Source organism: Chiloscyllium plagiosum, unplaced genomic scaffold, assembly GCF_037043375.1.
Source record: "Chiloscyllium plagiosum isolate Xiang-an unplaced genomic scaffold, Cpla_swu_hap1 HiC_scaffold_21, whole genome shotgun sequence".
Classification (NCBI taxonomy): domain Eukaryota; kingdom Metazoa; phylum Chordata; class Chondrichthyes; order Orectolobiformes; family Hemiscylliidae; genus Chiloscyllium; species Chiloscyllium plagiosum.
The window spans coordinates 80,035,341-80,050,614 of record NW_028270159.1 but is presented as its reverse complement, the minus strand read 5'-3'; positions in this window follow the sequence as shown (position 1 = coordinate 80,050,614).

Below are 15,274 nucleotides of genomic sequence, written 5' to 3'. Positions count from 1 at the left end.
GAGGTGGAATAGGGTGGGTCGATTTGCAAATTACTGTTAACACGTAATGTATTGAGCGAATCGCAAAACAGAAAGTATTTAACACGGAACACAAACAGAACTGGCAAACCAAATGCATTTTCAGACACAGCGAAGCATGAATGCTAAATGTGAGACAGTCCGAGGGCATGAGTCATAAATAATGTCACAACTAAGAACAGGGCGTTTCCAAACTACTCTTTCAAACATACTGGAGCCTTAGTGCACCACCACTTTCCAGACAATGCTGAAAAGAAAGAAAGAACCTAATAAGAATGGGCCATAAAAAAGTGAATTTCACTAATCACAGTCTCGATTAGATTTCCTTTCCCTTCCGATTTCTCCAGGATAGAAATGGAGGAAATGGGAGAAATTCAATAACAAATGAAACCGAAATTCATTGGAACGATTTTCCCATTCGCAAGAAAACCAAATAATGACGAGTCGAGTCACCGCAGGACTTTGCTTACCAACAGCGATGAAATAACAGTCTCCATTCGGTTCCAGTAAAAGCTCAACTTGCCTGGAACATAAAGCAGCAGTAGAGCTGCTTGCGGTTTTCCGTGCGGGAGGCGAACACTACCGTGACAGCACAGACACTTTGAGACAATCTGTACTCTCCCACACCACAGTTAACTCTCCAGGAATCGTACCCAATTTGTTAAAACCTCAACTTGCCAGGAACGTAAAGCAGCTTGAGCCCGCGATTTACCGTGTGGGAGGCGAAGACGATTATGACCCCGTCTCCATAAAGCAAACTGCCAGTCCTGCTTTTTATTTGAACACGCCGCAGCCACTGAAATTGCAGTGGGGGACTCGAGCCGAAGCTTCTTTAGTAATTGATTTCTGAAGCAGGCGTCTCCGGCTCCAAGGCTCCCCTTCATAGGGCTGATTCGGTTCGAACAGTGAAATTTCCTGTGCCTGATCCGCAGGACACTCTGCAGGATTTTCAGACAGCGCAATCCTCCCTGTGACATGTATGTGCTGGATAACATTCTGTTGGGTCATGCGTCCCGGCTTTGCCAATATCACCGTTGTTTATCTCCCTACATCCTGTTGGTCGAACTGTGATTCCAGTCAGAATCGCAAATGTGAAACAAAACACCTTAGCTGTGCTGGCTCTCTACAGAGATAAATGTGCTTCTCTTTTCGTATCATTCTCTTGCCTTCCCCCTGTAACTCTACATATTTTTACATTCAACATAAACATTGAATTAATTTTTCAACAACTCGTTTGAAACTGCGTCTTTGTCAATGTCAGACCCTAACCATTCCCTCTGTGAAAACATTTCTCCTCATGTACATTTTTCTTCTTTTACTAATGTCTTGAAAACTGCTGAATCGTTCTCGATCCTTTCAGGCGTAGGGAGCATTCCCCCTTCCTTATTCCCTCTGTCTAACCCACTCATGTCTTGGAAAGTTTTAACAAGGCCAGCTTTTGGCCTTCTGCTGTCCAAGGAGAACTGTCCCAACTTTCCAAATGACCTTTATTGTTGACATTCCTCATATTCTCACCAACCTGTGCAGCGCTGTTTTCAATCATTTCACGTCCCCACTTCCTAAAGTTTCACACCCAGAACTGTGCGAATATCCAGATGGTGGATTTACTCAGAGTGGGATTCTGTGGGTGAACATTCTCTAACGCTTGTTTGACTTTCGCCACATGTGGTACTGTGCTCTGCCCACTACAATGACACTTCTGACCCCAACACTCAAAGGTATTTCAAGGGTGCAACTTAATGATTTGCATCCTTTTTTATCAAACAGTTGATAGGACGACCATGCAAAAGTGAAATCAAACAACCAAGGCTCGATGGCGACTTGAAGTAAGACATTCTCCCATGCCAGTATTAACACAAGCTGCTAAGCGAAGATCATACCCTAGACACTCTGACATTGCCAAAACCAAACCAGCTGAGATTCGGTCAGGTCCAACTACACCTCAATTTGTTCTCGGATTTCTAAGCGTCAAAGTGTTTTAAGAATATCGCCTTGTCATTTTGTCTCCTTGTTCACAGAACAGTACTGCTTATCCGTTCTGCTTGGACTAAGTTGTCTCCATCAGTAGAGTATTCAGCTATTTCCCTCCACTGGCAAGCAGTGTGAGGAGAGGCAAGTGTGGTTACACTCTAAAGCTCGCTCTCATCGGTACGGTCAGTTCCATCAAGTGCTGGGAATCAGCAAGTTTGATTGGGAGCTTCCTGCAAATATCATTTATCTGAGCCAACGATAAAGATGTTGAGCTGGTGGGTAAGACACAAATGTACTCCCGACTCTCTACCCTCAGGTAAAGTCATGTGAGGGCATTTTTTGCAGCCTGTTTGCTGTTCAAAATATATCTTCACACAGCAATCCTGCAGAAAGGCTTTTGTAACAGTAACATCGGCTTCTTTGCTGCTATCGGGCAGCAGTGAACATCTGAGCCCCAACATTCATAGATAAAGACAATCCGAGTGAAAGTCTCACTCACTGAGAGCCATCCCTGTGTCCCTGAGCTGCGGAGCTGCAGACAGTTTAACGCAGACGATACGGTTAACAATGAGACTTTGTTTCACCATCAGCCACTCTGTCCCAGAGACAGGAAGAGGGACCACATCAATGCGTGGCGTCACTCATGCGCCGATCGAAGCTGTTCAGCCCATCGAGTCCATAGCGACTCATCTGACGCTTGTTATTATTCATAGTTGGTGATGTATGTCCTAATAATGCGGAGCTGTGCCTGTATCGCAATTCTGTCTCCAACAAATTGATCCAATTGTAATTCACAGCTTTTCATTTCACAGTAAGAACACTGCTGTGTGAAACGGCATGGGGAATAACTGCAGGGCGTCATGCACATAGAACACTCTAAAACTGATGTATCTCACTTTCGTCAGTTTATTCCCAGCTCTGGCAAGAGATTTTGCGAATCAGATCAGAGCACACCGACAGAGAACAGGAAAAGAGCTTCCAGAACTTCACAAGTGTGTTTCCTCATTTGTGTAAATTTCCCGGGTGTATCAGTATGAAATATTCATTTCAGATACATTGAATGAAAGGAAGCGGAAAATGAAACAACACGCAATGCGTAGAATGGAGATCTATTCTAGAGAAACACTGGAGGGGGCAGTACACAAACTGAAACTGGGAATTGTCAACGAGTAGAGGATGTTTTCAATCCATTAATTTCATGGTTATGAGTCCAATACGCTCCCGCTGGGCCGCTCTGTTAGCGCTGACCACAGCAGTTTCACGCAGTCTTCAGCTTTTCGTCTGGCGTGCGGTATGTATCTCAGAGAATGATTTTAAAAAGGTATTCACTGTTATTATGTGACACACTGTGGCGCAGATGTGTCCCGGCTGTATCAATATAACCTGTGACTAACTTGCCACATACTGTTGGTTTAACTGTGATTTCACTCAGAATCACAACATATGTCACAGTTGTTGTGGTTCTGTTCGCCGAGCTGGAAGTTTTTGTTGCAAACGTTTCGTCCCCTGGCTAGGTGACATCATCAGTGCTTGGGAGCCTCGTGTGAAGCGCTTCTTTGATGTTTCCTCCGGTGTTTATAGTGGTATGTCCCTGCCGCTTCCAGTTGTCAGTTTCAGCTGTCCGCTGTAGTGGTTGGTATATTGGGCCCAGATCGATGTGTTTGTTGATGGAGTTTGAGGATGAATGCCATGCCTCTAGGAATTCCCTGGCTGTTCGCTGTCTGGCTTGCCCTATGAAACTAGTGTTGTCCCAGTCGAATTCATGTTGCTTGTTGTCTGCGTGTGTGGCTATTAAGGATAGCTGGTCGTGTCGTTTCGTGGCTAGTTGATGTTCATGTATGCGGATTGTTAGCTGTCTTCCTGTTTGTCCTATATAGTGTTTAGTGCAGTCCTTGCATGGTATTTTGTACACTACATTCGTCTTGCTCATGTTGGGTATCGGGTCCTTCGTTCTGGTGAGTTGTTGTCTGAGCGTGGCTGTTGGTTTGTGTGCCGTTATGAGTCCTAGGGGTCGCAGTAGTCTGGCAGTCAGTTCCGAGATGCTCCTGATGTATGGTAGTGTGGCTTGTCCTTTTGGTTGTGGTATGTCCTCGTTCCGTGGTCTTTCTCTTAGGCATCTGCTGATGAAGTTGCGCGGGTATCCGTTTTTGGCGAATACGTTGTATAGGTGTTCCTCTTCTTCATTTTGCAGTTCTGGTGTACTGCAGTGTGTTGTGGCCCTTTTGAATAGTGTCCTGATGCAGCTTCGTTTGTGTGTGTTGGGGTGGTTACTTTCATAGTTTAGGACTTTGTCTGTGTGTGTGGCTTTCCTGTATACTCTTGTAGTGAATTCTCCGTCTGATGTTCTCTGTACCAACACCAGTTTGCAACAAAAACTTCCAGCTCTGCGAACAGAACCACAACAACGAGCACCCGAGCTACAAATCTTCGCACAAACTTTGAATATGTTGCAGTGCAAAGTGAGGTTATGCCACACCCAAATTGTAAGGAATTGTCTATGTCGGTCGATTGATTGACTTTATTTGATTGATTGATTGTCACATGAACCTCAGTACAGTGAAAACTTTTGTATGCGATTAGTAAAGGCAGATCATACTAATCAAGGACATGTAGATCACAGCATAAGTAAAACAAAATTTTGGACAGATTAAGGCTTTCAGGTTACTCCGCACAGGACGTTCACTCAGCAAAATTCACATTAACAGGATCAGCATCATTTGAAGTTAGGGAATCCATTTCTCAGTCTTGTAACGACCTACAAGCTTCGGTACCTTGTTCTGAACTCGAGCTCATCAAAATTATACATTCTGAGTCACAAATACAACCAAATGCAAAACTCCAGTGCTCAAGTGTGACTTCTCACACGTACATCACCCACCCGAGGCGATATCACACCCAAGACCAACAAGCCAGTACCGCAACAGAAGCATGATCCATAAATCAGGTGAGTTTCCTTGCTTAAAAAATAGGGGTTTTCTGTTGTTTCGGAGGGAAGGCCGCACTGAGTTTCAATAACAGCTCCTTGTCATTCTGACTTCCGGTTCCCGGAGGCTGTGCTAGCCACTTCTTTTGCGAGCGGGCTCCCATCATTGGCAGCTGGACGAACTCATCTTCAATTATCAATTAGTGTTATGGGAGATAAACATGAACACGCTTTTCAGCCCACTATCAAACAAGGGGTTGTGGAGCGCGGGAGGGGGTTAGAGGTAGTGGGAGTTATGGAAATTCTGGAAAGCTGTACAAAAGAGAGATCGCGCATGCACAGGACTTAATATTCTTTAGGGAACCTTGTGCAAATAACGCCATCTGAGACAGGTAGAATTGTGAAGAACTGCAGGGAGAGAGAGAATCTCTCCCAGTCATCTGTGTTTGCGTCCTTCTCGAAATCACAGCGAGGAATCTGCTGTCTGAATCAGCATGGGATGTAACTGCAGCGAGTCCTGTCGCTCAGGCACGTTGTACGTGATGTGTATAAGTTTTATCACTTTATCGCCAGCTCAGAGAACAGATTTCACAGCTCACATCATCCCGGAGTGACAGGGAACAGAAGAAAGCGATTCAGACCATCATCTTACCACCTGCTGGGGAGAAAACGGATGTGGGAGAGCAAACAGTCACGACCAGTGCATGTTCCCAGCATTTACAATCTTGGTCTGTGTGATAACAAAAGCAGGAACCAGGAACTGTTTATCTTGCTTCTTAAAACAGGCGTGAAAATTTTCAGAGCATCGATATATGCTGTTAGTGAAATGATGAAAAGCAGACTTCAGTGCACAGAGTATGGCCTAACCTCTGGGTTATGGGGTCAGCATGCTCCAATTGTGACCCTCTGCTCACCGGGTTTGAGCACAAACAAAGAAATGACTCAGTGACAAAATCTGTTGAAACGGATTCTGTGAGGAATTGAAACCGATGGAATGAAAAGCCCCTTGAGAGCGGGATGATCGTTTTCCAGACTCGAGGAGAGTGCGCAGTGCTGTTTCCATGGATCAATATCAGGATAGATAGATTGAATCAGCGTCGAATGTTATTGTTGGGATCCCTGTCGCTTAGACACACTGCACCTTTTGTACAATGGTGCAAAAGCACGGACGTTTTGTGTAGAGGGGACAATTTCAAAGTCGTTACTGATGTAAAATGCACAAATGAGCAAAACAACAAAGCAACCACAGAATCTGGTGTTACGTGATGGGGTAAACCCCCTCTGCTAATGCAAACCAGCAAAGCAGAAAGGATTCACCCCGTGCAGTATTCTGTTAAAATTCCAGAGGCAAAGAACCAACCCAAAAATCACTAATTAGAGTTAAAAATAACAACTTTATTGCTTTTTATTGACAGAGAATAATCAACCTATAAGTCCTTTCTCTAAACCTTCTGCTCCACAATACCTTCCCTCAACCCGACCCCAATAACTTTTACAAAAAAAGTTCAAATTTAAAAACCAGCTAGTTGCCGAATCTTCTCTTTGTATCTTCCTCTGTCGATTTTTTCTCCAGGTCGGTGTTGATGCTTTTTTTCTGTGCAATCTATTTCTCCAGATAGGCACCTCTTGGAGATTTTACTAACATCCTACATCTGTTGGTCTTTTAGCTGCTCTCTTTGCTGTTCTTTGTCGCTCTGTACAACTGTTCCAAATGTCCGATATTTGTCCCACAAAACGTTGGAACGTTTCATTGCTTTTAACATTGTAAAAATATCAAATTCTAACTTGATTGGGGCATAATTTAAACTGATTGGCCGAATTCAAATTTGATTTTTGTATCCATGTAACACAGCTCTTAGTTGCTTCGACCAAATGTTACGTTGTTGCCTTGTTCTGGACTCCTTGTGCTAGCCAGACATTTCAACACCATTAAAAGTACGTTACATCCACAACTTCATAACATCGGCATTTGCCAAGACAGTCTATTTCTCTCAACATCAATCTCTTGTGCCTGAGATTTGAACAATCTCTAGTCAATGTTAAACAAAACTGCCCTATTCTCATAACCTCAGATTTAACACGTCCCCTTACGTATGTCTAACAATATTAATTTATTTCTCACTGCGTTACTTCAGCACACGTTGAGAAGAAATAAAAATGAAAATAACAGTCACCTATGTGACTGCGATTTGACCCAATGTTGCTGCAGCCAACAGACTCAGCTGTAAGTGAAATAGCCTTCATCTTTCCTGTACCAGTAATGAGATTGCATAGCATGTGGAAAGTTTTCATGAGTTGAATTAGACCCAGCATCATTTCTCAGGGCGAAATTTACTGATGAAATACACGGGGGTTGGGGGGTTCAATTTGGTTAGGAAGGATATGGTCAGAGTTCCCTTGATACAAAATCGTTAGAGACGATGGAAATGAGATTTACTGGGAGGTATAGCCACGAGAAAAGAAAATAAGGGATTTAATAGGATGGTGGAATAGATGAAGATTCACGCGACATAAATCAGGAATGACTGCGTTGTGTCCTAATGGAGGTTTTCGAGCGGATGTGAGGTTGGTAAGGGTAAATAAGAGGGAAGTTACCTCGTTGAGGTGAGTGTATAACTAGAGGTTAGAGCTTCAAAACCAGCGGGGAACGACAACGAAGTTTGCAGCAGGTATTTTTTATTCTGAGATTTTGAAATCGCAGATTACTTTTCAGACAGAAAAAAAAATTAGAATATGATTCCAGCATATTTCAAAAACCAGTTGCAGACACACAAGGAGCGAATTTAACAGGGGCAGGGATTCTGGGATGCCTGGATGGGGTGACAAAAGTGACACACTCACAAATTGTTTAACGTTCATCGGAAAGAAATTGCATAACATCGGCAACTGAACATGTTAAGTGTAAGAAGAGCTGGTGGTGTTGAAAAGTGCAGCAGCTGGTTCTCCGTGAACTACTACAGATTGTTAATGTGCTGAGCTGTTTGTTTTAGCTTTGCATTACATGGAAGCCGGTTACCTCAGTCCACTGGCTAAATGTTTATGGTATAGAGTGAGACGAACAACGTGGGATTAATTGTCGCACGGTCTCAGGTTGCCATAATGATCATCATCTCCTCCGCTCACGTGATCTATAATACAATTGTGACTCTCGTAAGTAGGAATGGACCTGCCAATGTCAAGCATCAGTTTCTTTGCCATCTGTTGCCTTGAACATTTGTTCACAATAAGCAGGAACGGGTCTGAGTCATTTTAATACTCACTGATCTCTGTTCGACAAATCCAGCGACAAGAGTCATCCTTACTCCTGTTGAAACCCACTGTTCTGCACAGCAGCAAAACTATTTGTCATGACTTTATCAGATTCGCTGACAACATTCAATCTACCCTAAGAGAGAAATCGAATTCCTTTCGAACGTTTTAATGAGCTGTGTGAGTTGGCAGCAAACAGGATGATATGAAAGGAGTTTAACAACCTTTTCAAGAATGTAATCCAGTGCAGTTTCAGAGATTTGAAAAAGGTCATCAAGCTAAAATATCACCTCTGTTTCTTGATCCACAGATGAATAGTCATGTGGGGGATATGTGCTGATTTACGGTGAATAATTGATACCTTTCCCAAAGACTGAACAATCCCACAAATCAGAAACTGGAGTTTTAGAAGCAATGCTGCTTTATTCGACATTATTCTTCAACTACGCTTTAGTCTGATGCTCCAATAATTCCTGATCAACGTCAGTAAAACCAGCGTTAGATCAGGATTGAAATTACAACTGCGGCATTTTTACACACGTTCAGTGCCATGCGCTGATCAGTTGCTCCACTGGAGCCGCCGGCAGCAAGCCTATAACGTGCCCTACTCGTACCTCTGGGACCTCCGACCCGTGTGTTCTACTTTTGCTGTTGTTCTGAAATTAAAGCTAAGGCAGAGAAGGAGGAACTGATATGGACCTGTGACTATTTGAGCATCAGGTTCAGGAAATGGGACACAGAAAAATGTTGTGCAAAATAGACTTGATTGAAAACTGGGTTTCCGTGTGTCGCTGCGTTGTTTATAGACAATGTTACATTATCGCTGTCACAGGGCTTCTCATTCAGTCAGCTTCAATTTAGCACAGAATTCGATTCAACGACACTTCACTAACTTTTTCTGCAAGTTCCTACTGACAGCATGAAACATACTGCACTCACTATCAATCTTCACCATGGCTACATCCAAGGACATGTTGCACGGTTTTCATGAATACTGAAGATAGAAGTATGTCATGCAAGAGTAAATTGAATTTCAGTTTAAATTGTAAAGTGATAAGAATCCAGAGTGAGATACTGAATTTCCCAAATTCATGATTATTACCGTGGCCACAACTCTAGCCAGGCAATGGGGAAATCTGTTCCTGAATCCCCAATATCCACACGGCCGTTTGCTCCATGTGTCCAGTTGAAAACCTGTGTGAAGGAGCATGCAGTATGACAGAGTGTCTGGGAGAATCCTCCACTGTCTGATCTAAAGCTGCAACAGGGGCTGTGTATTCCAGCTGTGAGAGCGGTAGGATAAAGGGGAGTACCTTGGTATTCCGTGGAGTAGATTCACAGGGTCCTCATCATGTTATCGTTTAAAAAACCCTCTGTCAGAAACAGCACAGACAGTGAGGAATAGGAGGGGACATTTCGCTCGCCAGCGCTTCTCCACCATTTGATGTCACCATGACTGACCAAACACATCAACGCCTTTTATCAGAACATTCACATCAATATGTCGCCCACAGGGAAAAAGGCACAGAATAAACAGAAAAACTCTGCAACTGTGGGAGAGGGATGTGTTTATAGACAGTGGGCTTCTGCAGTGGGTTTTGCGAATGAGAAGTCGATTCTAGGCTGATCATGTTTCAAGTGCTATGATTCCCTTAAAACTCACCACCCAGAAAGTGAGGAATCTTCTCTGTTCAGTTGCAGGGAGAAAAACTCCAGACGACAGGAACTGATGATGAATCAGCATTCATTCAGCAGAAATCTGAACTAAACTCCGATTCTGTTGTAACTCAAACTCACAAATTTTGAATCGCAATCTTAACAATTCAGTAGAAGTCCAACACGTCTTTCAATGTTCCACAGAGCTGTACTAGCCTCCATTTTACTGCACCAAAAGTTACGGTGGTCAAGTCTTTCATCAAGCACTTCTTTATTCTCGCCCCAGTTTACAGTACTTGGTACTTATCCATGTATGGTCTCGCCCCTCAAGTGATCGTCTAAGTACTCCTGAAGCATTTTAAGAACCCTTCGCTTTACCACACGTTCACATAGTGAATTCCAGACAAACTACACTCTCAGGATGCAAACATTCTTCCTAAATCTTTACTGAACATCCTCTCTCTAGCGTTTTATCTATATCCCTGGTTATTAATCCTTCCCATAAGAAGTTTATTCCTGTCACACATATCTATCCCCTTTCTGTGCACGTTAATCAATTTCTCTCTCAGCTTTCTCTGCTCTCAGATGAAGAGCCCCAGTCGAGCTCATCTATCTTTGCAGTGACGAGGGTGTAGTGCTTTAAAAGTACAGCTGGTCAGGCAGCATCCGAGGATCAGGAGAATCGATGTTTCGGGCATAAGGCCTTCATCAGGAATTAGACATTTGAGTCGGTGTTGAGGGGGGGGGGGGGGGGGGGGGGGGGAGTGCGATTGGTGGTCAGGTAGCTGGGAAAGTGATAGGTGGATGGCGGTGAGGGAGAAAGAGATAGTTCAGAAGGGGGATTGTTGGCCGGGTCCAGAGAGCAGTGCCTAGTTGGAGGCTTTGGACTGGGATAATGTGGGGGCAGGTGAAATGAAGAAGCTGTTGAAATACACATTTATCCCGTGTATTTGCAGGGTCCTAAGGTGGGATATGAGACGTTGTTCCTCCAGGCATCGGCTGGTAATGGAATGGCGGTGGTTTGTGCTCAAAACATCGATTCTCTTCTCCTCAGTTGCTGTCTGACGTGCTGTGCTCTTCCATACTACTCCTCGACTGTGAGCTCCAGCACCTGCAGCCATCACTTTCGCTTATCTTTGCAAATGGAATGGTCGAGCTCAGGCACCACCTTGGTAAATCTCCTCTGACAAAATTATCGGAACAAAATCAGCAGGTCTCGTGCATCTGGGGAGAGATTTTCCAGCTAAACGATCCGCTTGGAACGAATGGGATTTGTAGGTGTGGCAGGAACGTGAAAGAAGGTGGACAGGGTCTAAAATGATTGAACTCGATGTTGGGTACTGAAGATTGCACGGTCTCTCAGTACGAAATGTCGGGCTGCTCTTCCAACTCGCGCTGTGCTATGCGGGAGCTCTGCAGCAGACCAAACAGAAATGGAGGTTTGGGAACACAGTGGGATGTTGCAGTGACAGGAAGCTGGAAGCTCAGGGTCTTTTTTTGCTTGCAGATGTCACGTTTCACACCCGCTCTGTTTTTCTTTCCCTAGTCTAGACGAGATCACATTGTGAGCTGGAAATGCAGCTTGCTTATTTGAGGGAGGGGCAGATAAATCACTGTAACCTTGTTCAGTGAGGAAAGACATCGTAAACGAGCAGCATTACACCTTCTGGATTTCGTGGAATGTTGCCATACGGGGAAGTGCTGGGGGTCAGAGAGGAATGGACGATGGTGTACTGAGAGAAATTGTGCTGCATAGTGCTGGTATTCAGTTGTATGGGCTAGTGGGGAAAGGGCTGTAAAATGTATATCTTCCTGAGCTTTCTGCTGTAAGTAAACACCTCTCAATGGAGCAAAACTGTCAAATGATTTTCATTCCAACACTGGCAGTAGGTACAGTTTACAGAAGTCACATGTTTGCACTGTCACTGTCACTCTGTCTCCCCGGTAGCAGTAGGACTCCCCCACGCTGATTCATACAGCACAGTTCTTCCTGTGACATGTCCCTTTGAGAATGGAAGGACAGGTATTAATACTTGGAACTGAGAATCTATATTGCTCAATAACAGCCGTTTAACTATCCTAACTCCTTTTCAAGTCATTTGACTCATAGCCTTGTATGTCTTCGCATCACAAATTTACATCTGAACACTTCGGAAAGTTATGTGCATTTCTGCCTCTGCGACCCTTGCATACACTGAGTTCCAGATTTATACCACCCACTGTTCGAAAACGTTTTTCCACGCATTTACCCTAATCTTTCCGCCTCTGACCTTAAATCGATGGCCCCCCGTGATCGAAATCTCCATCAAAGTGAAACATATATTTTAGTCTACGCTATCCATATTTCTCAGTAATTTGTTCATCTTAATCATGCCCCCCTGAATCTCCTCTGATCTAAGAAAATCAACTTCAGTTTGTCCAATCTCTCTTCTTCAGACCAGAAAATATCCTGGCAAATCTCCCCTGCATCGTTTTCAGTGTTATCACACCCCTGCTATCATGTGAATTGCAAAACTACACACTATAGTCTCGCTAGAGTCGAATGAACAAATTAAATAAATGATGCAGAACTCGACAGAATTGTGTGTTTTTTGAAACAAATCTTTTCCTCAATGCTTCCCTGTGCCCTTTTCCAGAGCCTGATGTTTCAATAATCGCTGGTCCATGTCAGTAAAAGCTGCGACATGAGGCTTGATCTCACAGCGGCGGTATCGAAAAGGATCAACTGGTTCGAAGGTCCCGATGTTGAGACTTGGACATGGTCACCCAGCAACAGTGAGCACAGCAACACAGACTGAACACGGTCAATGTGAAAGTGATTGCAAGGGAAATGCGAGGGGGATCTTAAACGAGGTGATTGCGGGAGGGAGGGAAATCTCCGAGAATGGGTGAGTCTCATTCCTGATATATGACTCGCAGAGGTGTGAGAGACATAGGCGTTTGATGGAAACAAAATCATAATCTCTGAGAATGCTTTCATGTAAAATCAACTTTCATGTAAAATCAACTAATGTGTTTCTTCAGCATGAGTCACGAGGAGTAAAAGGCAGTGACTCGGATTCGAACGAGCTTACTGCGGCCACAATGCAGAATATCTTAACATTCAAACCATCACTGAGTCATGCAGAGACACGCGTTTAAAAACAGCAATAACTACAGTGACAGAGGAGATGTTAGGAAGAGTAGCAGATGCACAACAGGAATATTAGGCGAGCGATAGCAGATATGTGGGAAGTCAGAATTAGTTGAATCTTTAAGTTCGACATCCCCAGACGCTGTGGTGGTTCCATCGAGTACTGCATGTTGAAGACTGAGTTTGACAGATTTCTAGAAACAAAAAGGTTCAAGGGATAGTGGTGTACTGCATGATTCAATAACAATGTGTTATTAACAATGTGTTAATCACAGTTTCGTCACTAATATACCCACACAAGGAAGTACCCATTGCTGTAGTCCGTCACATAACCGTAGATCCCAGAACCGGAACCAGACAAACTTCTTGGCGCAGCCGCGAATACCAAACCGGAAGTGGGGGTGGAAATGAGCACGTGAAGCTATTCTGTCGCACCACTGACATGATTGGTAAAGGCCCGGTCATAGACCAAACAAATGCATGTTGTTGACTATGACTAAGAATGTCAGTGATTTCAGGGATGTATCAATCAGGTCGAGAGGAAAAATGGCGAATGGAATTGAATCCAGACCAATGAGTGTAAACGAAATTGGGGAGAAGAAACAATAACAGTGAATATTCTGTGTGGTGTAGACGGACAAAGAAATCTTCGCGTGGACATTCGCAATCGCTGAAGATCAATGGACAGGGGAATCAGTTGGACGGACGTGCGTACTGTAGATGCTGGAGATCAGAGTCAAGAGTAGAGTGGGACTGAGGAAGCACAGCAGGTCAGGCAGCATCAGAGTTGCAGAAAAAAAATGACGTTTTTGGCAAAAAGCCTTAATCAGGAATAAGGCTGGGAGCGTCGAGATTGGAGAGATAAATGGCAGGGGTGGGGCTTTGGAGACATTAGCTGAGAGTGCAAAATGTGGATGGAGGTGGGGATAAGAGTGTTAGGTCGGAGATGAGGGTGGAGCGGATAGATGGTAAGGAAGACAGACAGGTGGGACAGGTCAGTAGGACAGTGTCAAGCTGGAGGGTTGGAACTAGCGTAAGGTGGGGGCGGGTGGAAATTAGGAAGTTGGTGAAATCCACATTGATGCCATGAGGTAGAAGTGTCATGAGTCAGAAGATGAGGGTTTTTTCCTCCAGGCGTCGTGTGGTGAGGGAGTGGCGGTGGGGGCGGCCCAGGACCTGCATGTTCTCTCGAATGTGGCGTGGGGGAGTTGAAGTGTTCAGTCACGGGGCGTTGGGATTGATTGTTGCCGGTGTGCTGGGGATGTTCTCTAAAGCGCGCTGCGAGAAGGTATCTGGTGTCCCCACTGTAGAGGAGACTGCATCGGGAACAATGGATGCAATACGTGACATGTGTGGAAGTGCAGGTGAAATTTTGATGGATGTGAAAGAATTCTTTGGGGAATTGGGCGGAAGTGGGGGGTTGTTGGCGCAGGTTTTGCAATTCCTGTGGTGGCAGAGGAAGGTGCCGGGAGGGGATGGTGGATAATTGGAGGGCGTGGATTTTACTAAATAGCCGTGGAGGGAACGGTCTTTGCAGAAAGTGGATAGGGATGGGGAGGGAAAATATCCCTGCAGATCAGCGCTACTGATTTTTTTTACAAACCCACTGTCACCCACAGCTATGTGGTTTACACCTTCTCCCATCCCACCTCATACACAAATGCTATCCTCTGCCTGAGCTGCATCTGCTCCCAGAGGACCAGTTCCACCGTCGAACACACCAGAAGGCCTCCTTCTTTAAAGACCCGAACGTCCCCTCCCATGTGTTTGAAGATGCCCTCTAACGCATCTCATCCATGTCCTGCATCTCCATCCATGAACCCCACATCTACAAACACAACAAGGACAGAACAAGGACAGAGGAATGTGTTCACCTTCCAATCCACCCACCTCCGCATAAATCACATAATCTGCCGACATTTTCGCCACCTCTAAATTGACCCCACCGCCAGGGATATATTTCCTTCCCCAAACCTATCCGATTTCCTCAAACATCTTTCCCTCCGTGACTACCTTGTAAAGTCCAAGCCCTCCAATGACCTCCATTCGCTCCCAGCACCTTCCTCTGCCACCGCAGGAATTGCAAAACCTGCACCCACTTGTTCCCCCTTACCGCTCACCAAGGCACCAATGGAGCCTTCCACATCCATCAAAGGTTCACCTGCACTTCCACACATGTCATTTGTTGTGTCTGCTGCTCCAGATGCGGTCGCCTCTAAGTTGGGGAGACCAGATGTCTTCTGACAGAACACTTCAGAGAACATCTCAGGACAACTGCAAGAATCAACTTCACTGCCCCATGGCCAAGCATTTCAACTCCCCCT